The sequence below is a fragment of the Stenella coeruleoalba genome (assembly GCF_951394435.1).
Source record: "Stenella coeruleoalba genome assembly, chromosome: 10".
NCBI classification, from domain to species: Eukaryota; Metazoa; Chordata; class Mammalia; order Artiodactyla; family Delphinidae; genus Stenella; species Stenella coeruleoalba.
The window spans coordinates 11,175,027-11,193,062 of NC_137156.1; the positions used below are offsets into that span (position 1 = coordinate 11,175,027).

Sequence of the window (18,036 nt, forward strand, 5' to 3'; positions counted from 1 at the left end):
TAATGGAAAAGGATCTGATGCACTCATTTCCAGGCCTGCCACAAAGCCCTTCTGCAGAAACTTCAGACTCTCAAAAGGGCTCAAGAATAAATTATGCATTAATCACCATATGAAGATGAATGGAAAAGATCAGACACATATAATTTCTGGCAGCATTAACCTAGAAGCTGGGGGTTCGGGGGCTGGAGGGCAAGAGGTGATATGGTGAGATGGGAAGAAAAGGAGCCTCTCGGGGGCACTGACTTAACCTAGATCCATCTATCTTGTCCTCCATTCCCTCTGGCTGAACATGCCCACGTGACTGAGGAAGGTGGATCATGGGATATTTTCACCAAAGAAAAGAGCCTTCCTTGCAGGGCTGAATGCTGAGGCCTGGTCCCCTGGAGGTTATGACATGTTGAACCACTCCTCCCACATCTCACACTTCTGAACAAGGTGTGATGTGAACCTCACCCACGGTGCCTTCTTCCCGGGCCCAGAACGCTCCCTGCTCTCTGAATATTAAACCTCTGAGAAGCCTTGCTAAGCATCATCTTGGGTTTTTAGCAAACACCCTTTAAAACCGAGACCCTGGGGGGAAAACATTCCATGCAAAGTACTATGTCATGGAAGGATTACAGGCTTCAGGGGCAGCAGCCCTGGATTCCAGACCTGGATTCTAGATTCACCATGAGCCTCCCTGGTCCCTGGTCATCAGTCAGTCTTCTCGTCCATAAAATGAGGGTTGGAATTAGTGGAGACTAAAGATCACTTCTGGCTCCCATTCTATGTGTCTAGGGATGGACTCAACGTGCTATTTCCTTTTTGTATGAATTTTCTCAGAAAATGTGAATTAATCAAGGATATTCACGACAATGACATTTGAGTGATTAGTATGAGCTCTGGCAAAGTACTTCAACCTGGTAACTCTCAAGCCTCACAGCAACCCTCTGTGGAGCAGGTGGGTATCATTAACAGCTCCAATCTCCTGATGAGGTGACCAGGCACAGGGAGACAAGTAATCAGCCACTCCGTTTCCACTGGGATGTCTTAGAGGCATCTCCAATTTAGCAGGTTGGAAACTGAACTCCGGACTCCCCCACTCCACCCCAGCCAAACCTGCTTCTGTCTCCATCTGCCCCTGCTCAGCAGATGGCAACTCCTTCCTTTCTCATACCCAGGCCAGAAGGCTTCAAGTCTCTCCCACCTCCAATTCATCACAAATCACGTCAGCTCTGCTCTCAAAAAATAAATGGAATCCACTGTTTCTTACCACTCCCAGTGCGACTACCTTAGCCTACGCCTTCACCCTGTGTTGTCTGGACCATGGCAAGAGTCTTCTTACTGGTCTCCCATTTCTAGCCTCTGTTCCCCATCACGTGCACACACATACGTGCACACACACAAGCACACGTGCACACACGCACACACTGAGTATTTCTTATACCACAGCCAGCATGACCCTTTGCAAATGTAAGCTATGTCATTCCTCTGTTCAAAACTTTCAGTGATTTCCCATCTCACTGAGGGTAAAATCCAAAGTCCTTACGCTGGCCTGCAAGGTCCTCCAAGCCCTCCCCCACCCCACTCTCTCTCCTCCCCTCCCCTCCCCCCCACTCTTCCTTCAGGGCACCAGGCATCCTCCCGGCTCAGCCCTGGCCCGGCCGCCCTTCCCCAGATATCCCAATGGCTTGCTTCACCACCTCGCTTCCGTCTCTCCACTGAACCGTTTCTCTGACTAAATAAAACAGCACCTCCCTCTTCTGTCTGTGTCCCCCTAGCTTGGTTTGTTTTTCTCTTTAACTCGCATCTCCACCTGCCATAGTTTATATTATTTGTTTATTTTCGTGTCCTTCTCCCCCTACTAAAGGTAAGCTCTGTAAGGACAAAGGCTGCGTGTTCACTGTTAGGCCCCCAGGGCTGAAAGAGTGCCTGGCATTTTAAACAGTCACTCAGTGTGACCTGTGGTGGTGATCATTTTGCAATGCATAAGTGCACCAAATCAACATGCTGGACACCTTAAGCTTACACAGTGTTATATGTCAATTATACCTCAATAAAGCTGGAAAAAAATAAACCATTCAATAGATATAGGTGGCCCTTGTTATCTGAGTCTAATCTGTACCTGAAATTCCACTGGATAGGGAATTTGTGGGTAGCGGAAACCCATATTCTATTACATTAAAGGGAAAAATAAATAATGTGTTCCCTATACCACCTATATTCCTAATCGCCTATAAAACAACCCACTGTGGATTTCTGCATGTCATTTAATACACCAATTACCTAATTACTTGACTCTTAATGAACTCATTAGTGAATATGCTTGTGTGCAGTATGCTACAATACTGAAAGAATTACATTTTCCTTCTACACAGAAAGGAACTACATACTGTAATATAAATAAACAATAAAATGGTTTGTTAAAGGTACATAATGAATGCCAATATAATTACCAAAACAAAATAAACAGGTTTCTTTTAATTACCTTTTTTATATAAATTTGTGGCTGCGTTGGGTCTTCGTTGTGGTGCGCGGGCTTCTCATTGTGGTGGCTTCTCTCGTTGCGAAGCACAGGCTCTAGATGCACGGGCTTCAGTAGTTGTGGCGCGCAGGCTTCAGTAGTTGTGGCTTGTGGGCTCTAGAGCACAGGCTCAGTAGTTGTGGCGCATGGACTTAGTTGCTCCGCGGCATGTGGGATCTTCCTGGACCAGGGCTCGAACCTGTGTTCCCTGCATTGGCAGGTGTATTCTTAACCACTGCGCCACCAGGGTTTAAATGCTTACTGACTCAATGCGGAGCTGGCCAAGTGAGACGCAGAAGTTACTGAACGGCACAACTGTGGGGAGAGAAAAGTCAAAGTGAGCTGGTGAAGGAGCAAGTGAGACCATCCAACACCCAATGCCCAAACACTTCTTAATCATGGAAGCAGTAGGCAGTCTTCTCTTCTCAGCATTCAGGAGTCTGGAAATGGATGGATAACTGTGGATCATCGCCCAAAGTCACAAATGAGGCAGCAGGGTTTTTAGAAAAACACTAAAAACAGGCATCTGTTTTAACTACTATGTAACTATATAATTTATTATCCACACTGGGGACAATTTTGAAAGTGAAAAATATATTTTAAGAATTTTAAAAAATATATTTTTAAGCATTCATAGATTGACAGGTTGGTTTTATTATAATGGTAGGCCTATAAAATAATTCCAGTGAAAAACTATTTTCAAAAATAAAATCATTTCTAAAAATAAAACAATCAATCTGTATCCATTAAAGCAAAACATTTTTAATTATTTAGATTGAGTAGTCTAAAAGGTTAAAAATAACATAAGCAGAACAGTATTCTTATTTCATAAACACTTATTGTAATAAGTTCTAGAGTCATATCTATATCTATTGCTATGCTACAGGTATTTTTCTGAAGAATGAATTTTTAATATATATTTCTATTTTTTCATAAAATTGCCTTCAATCTTTTTCAAAGTTGCATTTCATAGTTTATAAATTTAAAGTTGCTGGGACTTCCCTGGCAGACCAGTGGTTAAGACTATGTGCTTCCACTGCAGGGGGTGCAGGTTCGATTCCTGGTTGGGGAACTAAGATCCCACATGCCTCGCAGAGGCCAAAAAAAAAAAAAAAAAAAAAAATTGTTGACACCATCAGTTTGAGATAGGCTGGGACCTGGGACCCTTTGCTGCAGTGCTTGCACCTGGACAAACATCTCCTTGAGCAACAAAATACAAAGAAACTATAAGGGACTAAAAATAACTGCATGCACGGTCAGTTGGGGGCAAATTATGGAAACCAAGACACAAAAAGAACAAAAAGACCAACTGCCACTTCTGAAGAGCCCGGAGCAAAAGCAGGGTGTCAGGAGCAAAAGCAGGGTACTGGGCATGCCCCCTGCACTCAACACCACCAAAGGGGCGGGCAGACCTCCTAAGCCGCCCCTCCAGCCCGACCCCTGGACCCACCCCTACCCTCACCCCACATAAGGGACCAGTTCAACAACCCCCATCCCCCTGCCCCCGGTGAGCAGGGGAACAAGCAAGGAAGGGCATCTGTGGCTTGTTTTAGCTCCCCCTCTGCTGCAGCAGGGGCCCCAATAAAGCCTTGCATGAATTTCTCATCTGGCCTTTTATCAATTTCTAATGATTGAGGAGGCCAAGAACCCTGGTTGGCAACAAACTGACTCTTCTCAGTTGACAGCAGTATTTCTAATTAAGAAAATAGTCTTTCTACAGGTGCTGAGATATCTGGTAAGTGAAGAAGTAATTCTGATAAATATTCTCAATTCTAATTTTTTTCTTAGTGAAATGTGTTACTATCTCAGTTCAAATCTTTTCACAGGTACCATTCTTTTGTCATTCAGGGAAACTGTGACAAATATTTTATGAGACAAAACTCATCAAGTAAGTTGTCTCTATTTATGATTTTTAAAAATGTTTTGCCAAATTTAGATGCTACACAATCACAGAACTTCACAATTTCATTCCATTCCAGTACATAATATAAATCCATCCAGTTAAATATAAAAGCTCCATCAGAATGTTCTTCCTGTAAGATATTTCAAAGCATAAGTATTTACTCTAAAATTTAAAATTATTTAATTTCTTCAATTCCTTCTTTGGTTTTGTAGGTACAAATTTTGTTTTCAATAGTTACAGTTTCCTAAAAGCTTCCAGAGCTGAAGTCTTTTGGCTCACCATTCCTTGAATACTTGATTAAAAATTACCAACTTATTTTAAACAAAATGCAAACAAAATTTAGAGTACTAGTTTGTTGAAAAATATTTTTTTAAGTAAAAGGTCACTATGTATTGTATTACACTTCGGTTGATTTACAAAGTAGCACGTCAAAGGCTGAACATTTCTAAAATCTAAGAACATGCAGAAAAGGAAAAAAAGCACATACTGCCAGGCTGAAGCACTTTTTAATTCGACATCAGCTCTATCACAAATATTTTGTAGCTCAGTTTCTCTGTGTATAAATAAAAATATTTATAATGTCTGTCAACTATAGCTTCTATTTTGTTGGTAGACTATCACAGCTTGTTTGGATGCAGTTTTGAACTATGAACGCGCTACATCTAATTCCAAATACATTTCTGCTCCACAGATTTCTTAATTTAGTAATAACACTATTTTTCCCATTATGCTGTGCTCCACGAAAAATCTGTATTTTTAGTACCACCACAATCTTCACTGTTGAATTATTTTTAAGTGAAGTGATAAACTACAATAATGTCAGATGCTATATCTTTGACAAAATGATCTTTCAAAAGCTTTGAGTCCATGAATTGGATTGAAAAAAATAATCAAACCATTATTTAAATTAACTGGCTTTTTCTTGAAGAAACTGATATAAAACTGCATCATTTAACTGTTTGTGACATTCTTCTTCTGCTAGTGGAGGCATCCCACAAATATCCCTTTACTTTTCCTGTGCACAAGAACACAGGAAGGCAAAATTAAGCAAAATTAACTTGTTAGAATAATCATTTTACCTAACTGAAAAGTCATACTTCTCAGAGTGATATAAAAACACAACCAGGCATAACTGTCTTAAAAAGTAACTAATTTTTTAAATAGATGGTGATGCTTTTTCACAAGACTTTGTCTTCTGGGTTTACCTGTGGTCAGATATTACCACAGCCTCCAGAGCAGCTGGCAAATGCTAACAAGTTTCACATTCATCAATACTCTTGAGCAAAGGATATCAAGTACTGAATTTTTCATTAAACGTGCACCTTTTTCCAAAGCTCAGTGCGGCAGGAAGAGTTTGGTTTGGCGGGGGGGGGGGGGCGGGGGGGGGTTCTCTCTTTTTTTTTGGTAAAAAAAAGTATTATCACAAGATAAAAACATATAGATTTACACAATGCAATAGATGGCAAGCCACTGAGGTGGCAACCACCAGAGCATTCAGACCATTCTATCTACACTCCACAGTGACACAGACCTCTCAAACTCTGTTTCCAGCAGGTGTTTCACACCCACCCAATCCCCCACGTCTCATGCATCCTTCTGACTGCAGTGACTCAATGTCCTGGTGGCTCCAAGGTCAGCCCAGGGCTGAGGCTCATAGCCCAAGTTGCCAGCAGGGGCAACAGCAGTTGAGTGCATTCAGACCGACGTATCCACCAACCATGGATCGAAAATATTTAGAAAAAAAATTCCAGAAAGTTCCAAAGAGCAAAACTTGAATTTGCCACACCTGGTAAATATTTACATAGCATTTGCGTTGTATTTACAATTATTCACACAGTATTTACATTGTATGAGGTATTGTAAGTAACCTAGAGACGATTTAATGCATACGGGAGGATGCGCATAGGTTATATACCAACATCTACCCCATTTTTATGTAAGGAATTTGAGCATCTGTGGATTTTGGTATCCTTGGGGGTCCTGGAACCAATCCCCTGTGGATACTGTGATTCTCCCATCATTAACTACATAGATCAGAAGGAATTACTAGTCCCTGGCCACTCGTATCTGAGGGGAACAGGCTCTCTCTCAGATCCCTCCAGAAGGAATCCATCTTGCTGACACCTTTCCTGGCCTCCAGAACTGTGAGAGAATAAACTTCTGTTGTTTGAAGCCACTGACTGTGGTACTTGTTACAGCAGCCCTAGGAAACCAGGATGCTGCCTTCACTCCCAGAAGTCCCAGTCTTGATTTGCACATGGAGAACCACATCTCTCTGGCTGGGCAAACTGGTCCTTGCAATTTTTAAAGCTTTTGGACAGTTCTGGAACTGACCTGGCACAGGAATGATTTGCGCATCTTCTCTCGTGACACATTCCACTTTACTGTCCACTCATCCAAGGGGAGGTGATGGGGATGTGGTGGGTCTGGGTGGTGAGGGTGACAGGTTTACTTCTGATATGTCACATCTTCTGGGTGACATCAAGATGATTACACAGAGCTATGTAGGCTTGTCCTTAAATCCTGCAGCGCCCACCCCTGCCCGAGAGCCTACTCTCCCTTAATACTTCAATAAAATAGCTTAGTCAGACATCCATGAATTTGTAAAATGTCCAGGGCTTACATTTTCCAGGTCATTTTTAAAAATTTTTATTTTATATTATAGCATAGTTGATTGACAATGTTGTGTTAGTTTCAGGTGTACAGCAAAGTGATTCAGTTATACATATACGTGTAACTATTCTTTTTCAAGTTCTTTTCCCATTTGGGTTTAATCCAAATTCCTGTCTCCACTCTGGATGCCACCCTTCATTATTTCCTCAAAGCAGACTTAATACCAAAGAGTAAAGTGAGGAAGAGTTTACTGAAGGTTTGGGAAGAAAGGAGAAGGTGGCTACATAGCATGGAATAGGAAACAACCTAAAACTGAATACCAGGCACCATTCTTTTTTTTTTTGCGGAACGCGGGCCTCTCACTGTTGTGGCCTCTCCTGTTGCGGAGCACAGGCTCCGGATGCGCAGGCTCAGCGGCCATGGCTCACGGGCCCAGCCGCTCCGCGGCATGTGGGATCCTCCCAGACCGGGGCACGAACCCGCGTCCCCTGCATCGGCAGGTGGACTCTCAACCACTGCGCCACCAGGGAAGCCCCAGGCACCATTCTTAAGAGACCCTTGGCCATCTTCCTCTCCTGGCTCCTGGTCTGCTCTCTTTCTGTGCTCATTTTCCTCTGCGCTCCTTAGAGGCATTTCTCCTCAAGGACACACAGGCTATTCAGGTGTTATTCCAGGTCCAATTCCTACCTCTGATGTCTCCTCCTTGTGTAATCTGGAAACATTAATTAACCTTATGTGTCTCAGTTTCTTCATTTGAAACACAAGTATAATATTACTCACCCGTAAAAGGAAATAAATATTGACACAGGATACAGCACTGATGGACCTCAAAAGCATTATACTATGTGAAAAAGCCAGACACCAAAGGTCACATACTGTAGGATTTCATTCATAAGGAATGCCCAGAGTAGGTAAATCCATAGAAACAGGAAGCAGATTGGTGGTTGCCACGGGCCGGAGGAGACAGGAATGAGTAACTGCTCAATAGGCATTACAGGTTGAATTGTGTCCCTCAAAAAGATATACTGAAGTCCTAACCCCAAGTACACCTCAGAATATGGCCTGATTTGGAAAGAGAGTTGTTTTTTTTGTTTTCTTTTTCCTGCGGTACGCGGGCCTCTCACTGCTGTGGCCTCTCCCGCCGCGGAGCACAGGCTCCGGACGTGCAGGCTTAGCAGCCATGGCTCACGGGCCCAGCCGCTCCGCAGCATGTGGGATCTTCCCGGACCAGTGCACGAACCCGTGTCCCCTGCATCGGCAGGCGGACTCCCAACCACTGCGCCACCAGGGAAGCCCGGAAAGAGAGTTTTTACAGAGGAAATCAAGTTAAAACAATGTCACTAGGATGGCCCTAATCCAATATATGACTGGTGTCCTTATAAAAAGGGGAATCTGGACACAGAGACAGACACATAGAAGAAAGACAATGTGAAGACACACAGGAAGAATGCCTTTAGCAGATGGAGGCAGAGATTGGACTGATACAGCCAGAAGCCAAGGACCACCAAGGGTTTCTGGCCACACTAGACGTTGTGAGAGTCAAGGAAGGATTCTATTCAAAGTCTCAGAGGGAGCACAGCCCTGCAGACACGGCTGATTTAGGAGCACCAGCCTGCAGAGCAGTGAGACAATACACTTCTGTTGTTTTAAGCCATCCAGTTTGTGGTACTTTGTTACAGCAGCCCTAGGAAATGAATACAGTGGATACAGGGTTTCCTTTCCAGGTGATGCAAGTGTTCTAGAACTAGATAGAGGAGGAGGTTGCACAACATTGTGAATGTTACTGAATCGTTCACTTTCAAATGCTTAATTTTATGTTATGTGAATTTCACCTCAACACACACACATACACAAAAGTATAATATCAATAACACCTATCAGTTGTGAACATTCAATGAGTCAGCACACAGGAAGCATGTAGAACAGTCCCAGAGACACAGCAGTCGCTCAAGAGAAGTTAGATAGGGGCTTCCCTGGTGGCGCAGTGGTTAAGAATCCGCCTGCCAACGCAGGGGAGCCCTGGTCTGGGAAGATTCCACATGCCGCGGAGCAACTAAGCCCATGTGCCACAACTACTGAGCCTGTGCTCTAGCGCCCGCGTGCCCCAACTACTGAGCCTGTTCTCTAGAGCCCGCGCACCACAATTACTGAAGCTCGCGTGCCTAGACCCCATGCTCTGCAACAAGAAGAGCCACCACAATGAGAAGCCTGTGCACCGCAAAGAGTAGCACCCGCTCGCCACAACTAGAGGAAGCCCGTGGGCAGCAACAAAGACCCAATGCAGCCAAAAATTTAAAAATAAATAAATTTATATAGAAAAAGGAAGTTTAGATAATATTACTATTTTCAAGTCTCTCTCCAAACTTCCCACCTCTAACCATCAAATAATGAGCAGCAACTAATCCCCCAACCCTGTTTTCTCCTTATGCACAGCATTTGTGCTCTCTTCTTCCAGACCAAGCTGTGTGAGTAGTAAGTCTGAAATGCCTTCTCTTCATACACAGCCTGACCCCTCAAGTCATTTTCCCCAGAGTTTCTCACCCACAAGATGAATGGTACCTCCCACCCACCTACCACCCCTACCACCAAGTATTCAAAAATTAGCAGCAGAGAAATTTATTAAAACTTGGAAATTATTTCCATCCCACTAAGAGGCTGCATATACAAATGGACTCATTTCTCTACTACGTAAGGTCAGGCATTTTCAGTCCTCACTCTTGGGGGCGGGGCTGGCACATAGGGAGGGATGACTTATGGGACCCAATCACACTCTCTCCACCTGCTGCTAACCAGCGTTCCTGTAGGCCGTGATGGCAGAAGCCAGGAAGGTGGGTTACCCTACAGGAAAATCCGATACCTAGCCCCAGGGCTCTGGGTTCCATAATCAAGTGAGTTTACTGTCCTGTACTCAGTTCATTCCAGGAGAAGAAAGTCCTAGTGGGTGGGTTGCCAATTTATTAAAATAGTGCAAGACCCAGAAGAACTAAGGTCTTGATTCAAGAGGATAAAGAAATCAACAGATGAACGGTAAGGAAGTCCAAAAGGGAGGGGATATATGTATATGTATGGCTGATTCATTTTGCTGTACAGCAGAAACTAACACAACATTGTAAAGCAACTGTACTCCAACAAAAATTTATAAAAAAAAGAAACCAACAGAAAATGACTTGCTGACTTTAAAGCTGTCTTGCTTTTCACCCCACCCTGCAGAATTACAGAACAGAAAGACAGAAAGCTTTGCTAAGCACTGAGAAACCAGCCTTTGAAAGATCTGATGCTTTGTGCAAGTGGGAAACTGATCATGGAAGAAAAGGAAAAGAAAAAATTGTGCAAGCCAACTCGAGCAATGAAAGAAAAAAATCAAGGAGACATGTAAGACCACAGCAGCCAATTTGAATCAAGCATGCCATAGATTTGGGGCAGGCTCTTTTGAAAATAGATGCCTCAAATTACATTTCATAGAATTGCTGTTAATGCCCTACAACTTATCGTAACATGCTGCATCTTCAGAAGGCCCTTTTTTATTACTAATATTTTATTGTTTTTATAGTATGCACCCTAGGAGAGAGTATGTAAGAATGAAAATGTATCAGCCATGAATCCAGGTGGTAGCGCAAAGCGCTGGTTTGAATGATTCTGTTACAAGCTAGATACATATTTATGCCTGCGATGCTTTCTTCTTCATAAATATTTTCTCTGGTGTCTCCATGGCCTCCCCTATCCGTTTAGGGATCAGTTAACCCCACAATCAAACACTATTGGGCGAGCCATGGAAACAGACAGCTGTTTCTCAAACAATTGCAAAAGGAGGAAATATGTGCAATTCTCATCACACTAGTAACAGGTTGCTGGGAAAGGATACCCCTTCCCCTTTCATCTGTTGAGGTTATCAGAAAAATCGAGGCTACATTTAGGAAGAAAAAAAGAGTCCTTACTATAGGACAGAGCAAGTGAGAAATTTTATGAGTCAAACAAATAATGATGGTATAACTATCAAAATAATTGCAGTCACCATTTACGGAGCACACAGGCCAGGCTTTGTGCTGAATGGTCTACATGATTTATCTCATTTAAACCTTCCAGCCACCCTATGGGGGTGAATGTCATCATACCCCTTTCAAAGACGAAGCAGCTGAGACTCAGAAACCATTGCCAAACTCATAAGCTGTTAAGTGGAGCCAGCCCTCCGATTTAGGTTTATCTGATTTTGAAGCCCATGGTGTTATTTACAACGCCCCTTGCCAAACTGAAAGTCCTCACATGCCCAAGGACAATGCTACCAGTTCTCTCCAGACGATTCTTATTCTTTTTGTCAAAGGATGCAATTTTTTGGCATAAATAATCTGTAGTTTCCATGGCTGGCATTCCCATTGTGGCCACGTCTGCTTTTCTAAAACTGAGAGAGATCATTTCCTTCTTGCTACCCAAGGTAAGCAAAGTACACTTGGTCTTTGGGATTTAAAAAAAAAAAGTCAACAGATATAAACAGGTGAATATAGTTACTGCGAAGACAAACAATAAAAATGGAGCCCCTGGATGGAAACATGATTGCCCTGCGGTCAAGACATAATAATTGCTAGAGGGTTAAAGAGAAGAGAAAGAGGACGGAGGAGAAAGATGAGGAAAGCCAAGAGACCCACTCAGAGGATAAGATAAAGGCAGAGAAAAGTAAACGCTTTTCTTGCATATTTAAAACTGGGATCTTACAAGATACAAAGTTAGACACTGAGTAAATTATATATTTCTAATTTCTCTACTGAAGCGCCACGGGCTAGAGACAGCCTCCCAGGTATTAATGGAAAAGTCTCAGCATGGTGCTCCTAATTTGCCGCAGCGTGCCAAAATTAACAAAATAAGCTCGGAAAACCCGTAAAAATGGCAAAGTAAACTCCTTTGATCAGTTATTTCTCTTAATGGCAACTGTTCTCAATCTGATCGCCACCACCACCACCACCCCCGCCGCCAACGCACCACCATCTCAACATACACACGTGTTCAAGCGTGCACGTGTGCGTCACACATACAGAACGAGAGACAATTCTAAGAATATTTTCTGGATGGCTTGCTTTGCCTTTGAAATGTGTTTCATTATTCTTTAGCGAAACTTAAGGCATGTCATCATCCTGCTGACAAACTAAGGCCTAATGACCTGCCACACTTAGCAAGAAGGAGCCATTCAGATCCTTAGACAATGGAGATGCAGCCTAAGACAATGGAATTCCACTTCCTCTTTGCGCAGCTTTTGTTTCATTCCATTTCTTCTAGCTGGGTGAAGAGCAGGCGTATTAAAGGCCAGCCAGGCTTAACGCTCTGAAATAGGCAACTCACTGGTTCCTGGGCCAACTCCTCCTTACTCAGAATCTCCAAGTCTCCTCACTTGCCCCTTTCAAAACCTCTCCAACGTCTAAGACCTGCTCAGATGCTCCTGGTGGGGTGTAGATTCATACCATCTTCGCAGCAAGCCATTTGGCAGCGTGTATCAAAAATCTCAAGAATATCCTTTTCTGTGAATCACACAAAAATATAATCCACATCAAAAACGTATGCACAAAAACTGTTACAGAATCATCTAGAACAGGGAGGCAAAATACAGTGCCCAATTACGGGAGAAAGCGTAGCTAAATAATGATCCACCCATTTATGCAAGGATATTTTTATCATCAAAAGTGATTATGATATGAAAAGAGTTAAAAAATAGCCACACATTTATTTATAGTATAAACTCAACTCTCCGAAATACCACCCACAGAATGAGGAGAAATGCCAAGTGTAGTTACCTCTAGTCTAGACGGTGGAATTATGATTATATATAAAATAATAAAGGACATAATATATTTTCTCATAGCTCTCTTTCCCTTTACTGTCCAGATTTCTGCAATGAGTGTTAGTGTCTCCAAGGCAGGAAGGTGTAGTGGTTAAGAGCAGTCTCGAGTCAGAAGACCTGGGTTCATAGCCTGAGTCCACCACCTATGGGCTGCATGACTTTAAGCAGGTTACTTAACTCCCTGGAATTCAGTTCCCTCACTGATACAATGAAGAGGATCTTATTGTTGGAAGGATTAAATGAATTAATATACAGACATACCTCATTTTATTGTACTTTGCTTTACCACATGCTTCATAGATATTGCACTTGTTTTACCAATTGAAAGTGTGCGGCAACCCTGTGTTGAGAAGTTGATTGGTACCGTTTCCCCAGCAGCATTCACTCACTCCCTGCCTCTGTGTCACATTTTGGTAATTCCAGCAATATTTCAAACTCTTTCATTATTATATTTGTCATGGTGATCTGTGATCAGTGACCTTTGATGCGACTATTGCAAAAAAGATAACTTGCTGAAGGCTCAGATGATAGTTAGCATGTTTTAGCAAAGTATTTTTTTAATTAAGGTGTGTACATTGCTTTTTCAGACATAATGCAATTGCACACTTAAGAGACTACAGTATAGTGTAAACATAACTTTTATATGCACTGGGAAACCAGAAAGAATTTGTGTGATTCGCCTTATTGTGATGGTCTGGAACTGAACCTGCAAATTTCTCCCAGGTATGCCTATATGTAAGGTGCTTAAAACAGTGGCCTAGAGTAAATGCTCAGTAAACATTACCCATATTATTAAACATTTATTGAGTGCTTGTTGTGTGCCATGTTGAATGTTAAGCGCTGTGGATAAAAAGATGAGTATGTTTGATTCCTTGTTCTCGAGTAGGGAAAGCAGACATGTAAACAGATACCCACAATTCATTGAATAAGTTCTGTAAGGAAGGGAAGATACAAGATACTGTGGGAGCAAAGAAGGCCCCTACCCTGCCAGGGCAAAAATTTTTACTACCACTGGAATTAGAATTCCTCAAATAGTTTCAGATTCTTCTGTTACTTCATCTTTATATATTTTAGGCAACTCAGTAGGGAGTGAGTATCTGTAGGGTAACTGGTATCTTAAGTCTATAGAGCATTTTATAGTTTCCAGACTGCTGTCATTTATACCATCCAAATTCACTCTCACATGACACCTAAAAGGCTGGCTATTTTTCAGCAAGGCTTAGAGAGGTGAAGTGGGCTAAGGCTCCTCAGCTAATAAGGGACAGAGATGAGACACAAACTCAGGTCCTATGGGAGAGAATTGGATGTCATACCAGAGATGTTTCAGAAAGGACTTCTCTGTCAGTAGAGACTCAAGTTTTCATTCGTTATGCTCACAGTTTCTAATACTACATGAGAACAGAGTCATAAGAGAAAGAAGTAGGAAGCTAAAGATCTCAAAAGGAGACTTTGAGCCAGCCAACCATATGGTTGTCTACACAACAAAGTTAGGATCTGAAAGATGCACCCTGTAAAGATCTCTATTTGACAAGGGAGTCTCCCGCACCACAACGGCAGCAAAGGGGTTCGGTGCACCAGTGAGCTGGCAGAAGATGGGGAAGGCCAAACACGAACCCCTAGAGAGAGAAGGTTTGGACAAACTACCACCAAGAGCTCAGACTTTTTATAGGAATGCTAGACTGAGATACAGACTACTTGTTGATCCAAGGACTACTGACCTTATACCCCCTCATGCCTACTAATTCAATTTAGGCTTTCATCTGCTGGCTGCCTTTGAGCCTCTCATTCATCCATAAAATTTTCTTTTATGTACCCAGCTACTGAGAAGCAGGGTAATCTAAAGGAGATAACAATGAACTTGGAAGCCAGTGACCTGAGATCAAACTTAGTTGAGCTATTCATTAGTTGTATGACTTTAGCAAGAGACCTTCACCTCTGTAAGCCTTAGCTTCTTCCCTTATAATATTAACATAAAAATGTCCATCTCTTAAAGTTGTTGGCAGATTAAATGAAATATATGTTTCTGAAGCATTTAGCAAAATGGCTTGGCTCATAAATACTACTTATTCCTCTGAATAAGGGAATGGATACTTGGTGCTAGTCAACGACGTCATCAGCATCACAGGGTAGTCACGTGTCAAGAATCACAGGGTCCTGACTGCTCAGCACGCGTGCCGGTCAGCTGGACTACAGCTAAGTCACCAACAGAGACATTTTCCACTGGAACTAGAGCCTCCATACTGAAGGGTTTCCTTTTTATCCAATTCCCATGGCCTTCACCCAACTGAATGGATTAATCCACTGTTTTGAACATCTAGGTCAATAGTCTTCATTGTTGTCACAGAAAATTGAGAGCTGCTCTAGGATAAAAATAAATCTCTCCCAAGACCTACATTTCTGTATGGAGTCTGAGATGTGCTGAACTGCTCTTGATCAACACATTTTTCCATTCCCAAAATGGGTCTTCATACAATAACAGCCACGCAGACTCTCAGAGATTTCACCAACCATAACTCTATGCACGATTGTCGTGAATGATGAAATATGATTAGGAGATTACAGTTCTGGTGTTTTATTTTAAGGGAACTTAAGGAAAATGAATGAACTGAGCTATTTTGCATTTTTCAGTAGAATCATTTATAGGAGTGGGTAATGGAGAACTCGAGACTGGTGGGAAAAAAAAAAGGCACAAATAATGTTGCCACTTCACAGCCTATCAGCATAGCTCATCTGTGCCTCCTGTCCTGAACAGTTGTGCAGTGTTGCTGTACATGGTTCAACAGCTGCTATTTGTTTCTGGCATCTTTATTTCAGTGCTGGATAAACTGCCCTGGAATTTCTAAAAAATTACTTTATATCTAAAGGTGTAAAAAAGACAAGATCTTTATCATAACACTTCACATTGTGCTTTCTATAAGTTAGGTCACTTACAACAGTATATCTGGGACTTGAGTAATGGACTGAACTCCTCTGGCAGGTACAGGATGTTTCTTGTTTCATATCACACCTACTTTACAATGAACTGTACTGTGGCAAAGTTCAAGGTTCTTAGAAATCTTGTTAAAAATAAAGGTGCTTTCCTACTTTCAGATATCTTTTATTGTAACAACAGTGCTTTGGCATTGCTAACTTTTTTTCTGTCTTCAAGTCCTAGGCTTATAATTCTGACAATCTCTCCCATGGAGCTGGCAGTAAAGCAAAATTCCATACAGCCTCTTTTATTTTCCCACTGATACTATTATAAAATTAGAGGTGCATTTCTATGAAAATAATTTGGCCCTGAAACATAATCAAAAGCACATTTAAGAATGCAACACATATTTTAAGCACATGTTTTAAAAAATAAAGATAACTTGTGTTGAACAATATTCAAAATAGCCGTACAATAAGGGGAAAAGCACTGGACTTGGGTTTGAACCTAAGCCCCAACAGTTACCAGCCGTGCGATTTGGGGCGTGTTATTTACCTTCACAGAGTTTTGTTTTGTTTTGTTTTATTGGACTAAATACTTCCTGGAGTCATTATAAGGATTAAGAGGCACAGAAGTATAATATCTGATATATAATACAGGTTTAATATGTATTATTCAAATTGGATGAATGACTAAAAATAAGCTATAAGAGTAGCTACAGGAAGTGGTAGCACTGATAAAAAAACAAAATTGATTTAGTTTCTGAAGATTTTTAAAGTACAAGCCTCACATTGCCCGTATTTTTAAAATCTTGATTGACGTTTTCACAAATTACACATGTAACACAATACTGGACAAAACAAAACATTTCAGAAAAACGTGATAACAAGTAATGAAAGTTTCTCATAATTAATGAATCCATAATTTTTGAGCCTGGATTCAAACCCAGGTCCAATTAAGGTGGCTATCTACTCTGCCTTGCCTGAAACTCTGTCAGTTTACGCCTCACATCCTGGCATAATTAATAGTGCCTCTTGCATAGTTAAACTGTCTCAGTATATGGACAGTACATTTCCCCTCAACGCATAACTTACCTCCCCAGAAGAACCACCCCTACAGCTGGGTGCCGTGCTCTCCATCTCTCTGCTCCTCTTCATTATTAGTTACCCTTAAAAAGCATTATTTGCTTGTTTTCCACAATTTATTTTATTTTTTTTAATTTACTTGTTTTATTTATTTATTATTTTTTAACTGTGTTGGATCTTTGCTGCTACGCACGGGCTTTCTCTAGTTGTGGTGAGCAGGGGCTACTCTTCGTTGCGGTGCGTGGGCTTCTCATTGCGGTGGCTTCTCTTGCTGCCGAGCATGGGCTCTAGGCACGCAGGCTTCAGCAGCTGTGGCTCACGGGCTTCAGTAGTTGTGGCTTGCATGCTCTAGAGCACAGGCTCAGTGGTTGTGGCTCACGGGCTTAGTTGCTCCGTGGCGTGTGGGATCTTCCCGGACCAGGGCTCGAACCCATGTCCTCTGCGTTGGCAGGCGGATTCTTAACCACTGTGCCACCAGGGAAGCCCCACAATTTATTCTAACTTTTCCTCTTATTACACGGATTGAATTTTTGTAGAAACGTAACTCCCATATGTGTTAATTTTCCTATTTGAAATAAGACTGCATAATTTTGTTTTAATTGCATTTCCAAGAAGACATGCTAGTGAGTAAAAATGAAACATAATACTAGTTAATGCTGACTTTTTAAAAGTTCCATGAAAAAGGTAATTCTACTTGAGTTCTGCTCTGTAAATCTCATCCAAGTGAGCACAGATGCAGAAATAAACATTATTCAAATAGGTGAAGTGTAGTAAAATCTCACTAGTCTGGAATCAAACAATCTGGAATCTGAGATCATCTGGAGAAGATGTGAACTGAGGTTTACTCTTGCTTAAGAAGTCATTTCTTCCTGACAATGAAAATGAACATTTAAAATAAGATTTTAGGGCCAAATGTTTAAGAGATCAAGCTGCATGTTATAAAAGGGTTATAAAAGAAAAATATATGATTTAGTCTAATTTGACTTAAAGCCTGAGCTTGAAATTTTTTTGATTATCTATTGCACGATTCTGTAATTCAGGTTATTCCTTAAATTAGAAGGTCTATTGAGGTGCGAGGGCAACCTCTTGATTAGCTACTCAACACCCACATCCACGTCCTTCTCCTTTGCAGCCCAGATACATTCCCAGCCTGCTCTGCAGCCAGTGGTGACCCAGTCCCAGCCAAGTCCCTGGAGG

General features: G+C 41.8%; 1 long non-coding RNA gene across 1 annotated transcript in view; it reads right to left on the reverse strand.

The window, feature by feature from the left end:
- The window catches only part of LOC307193301, a 386,923-nt gene that overhangs the window by 264,962 nt on the left and 103,925 nt on the right, over positions 1–18,036 (reverse strand). Inside the window, exon 3 of the long non-coding RNA XR_013830291.1 lies at positions 2,468–2,818. This is a non-coding gene — a long non-coding RNA (uncharacterized lncRNA). The remainder of the gene's footprint in view (positions 1–2,467; positions 2,819–18,036) is intronic.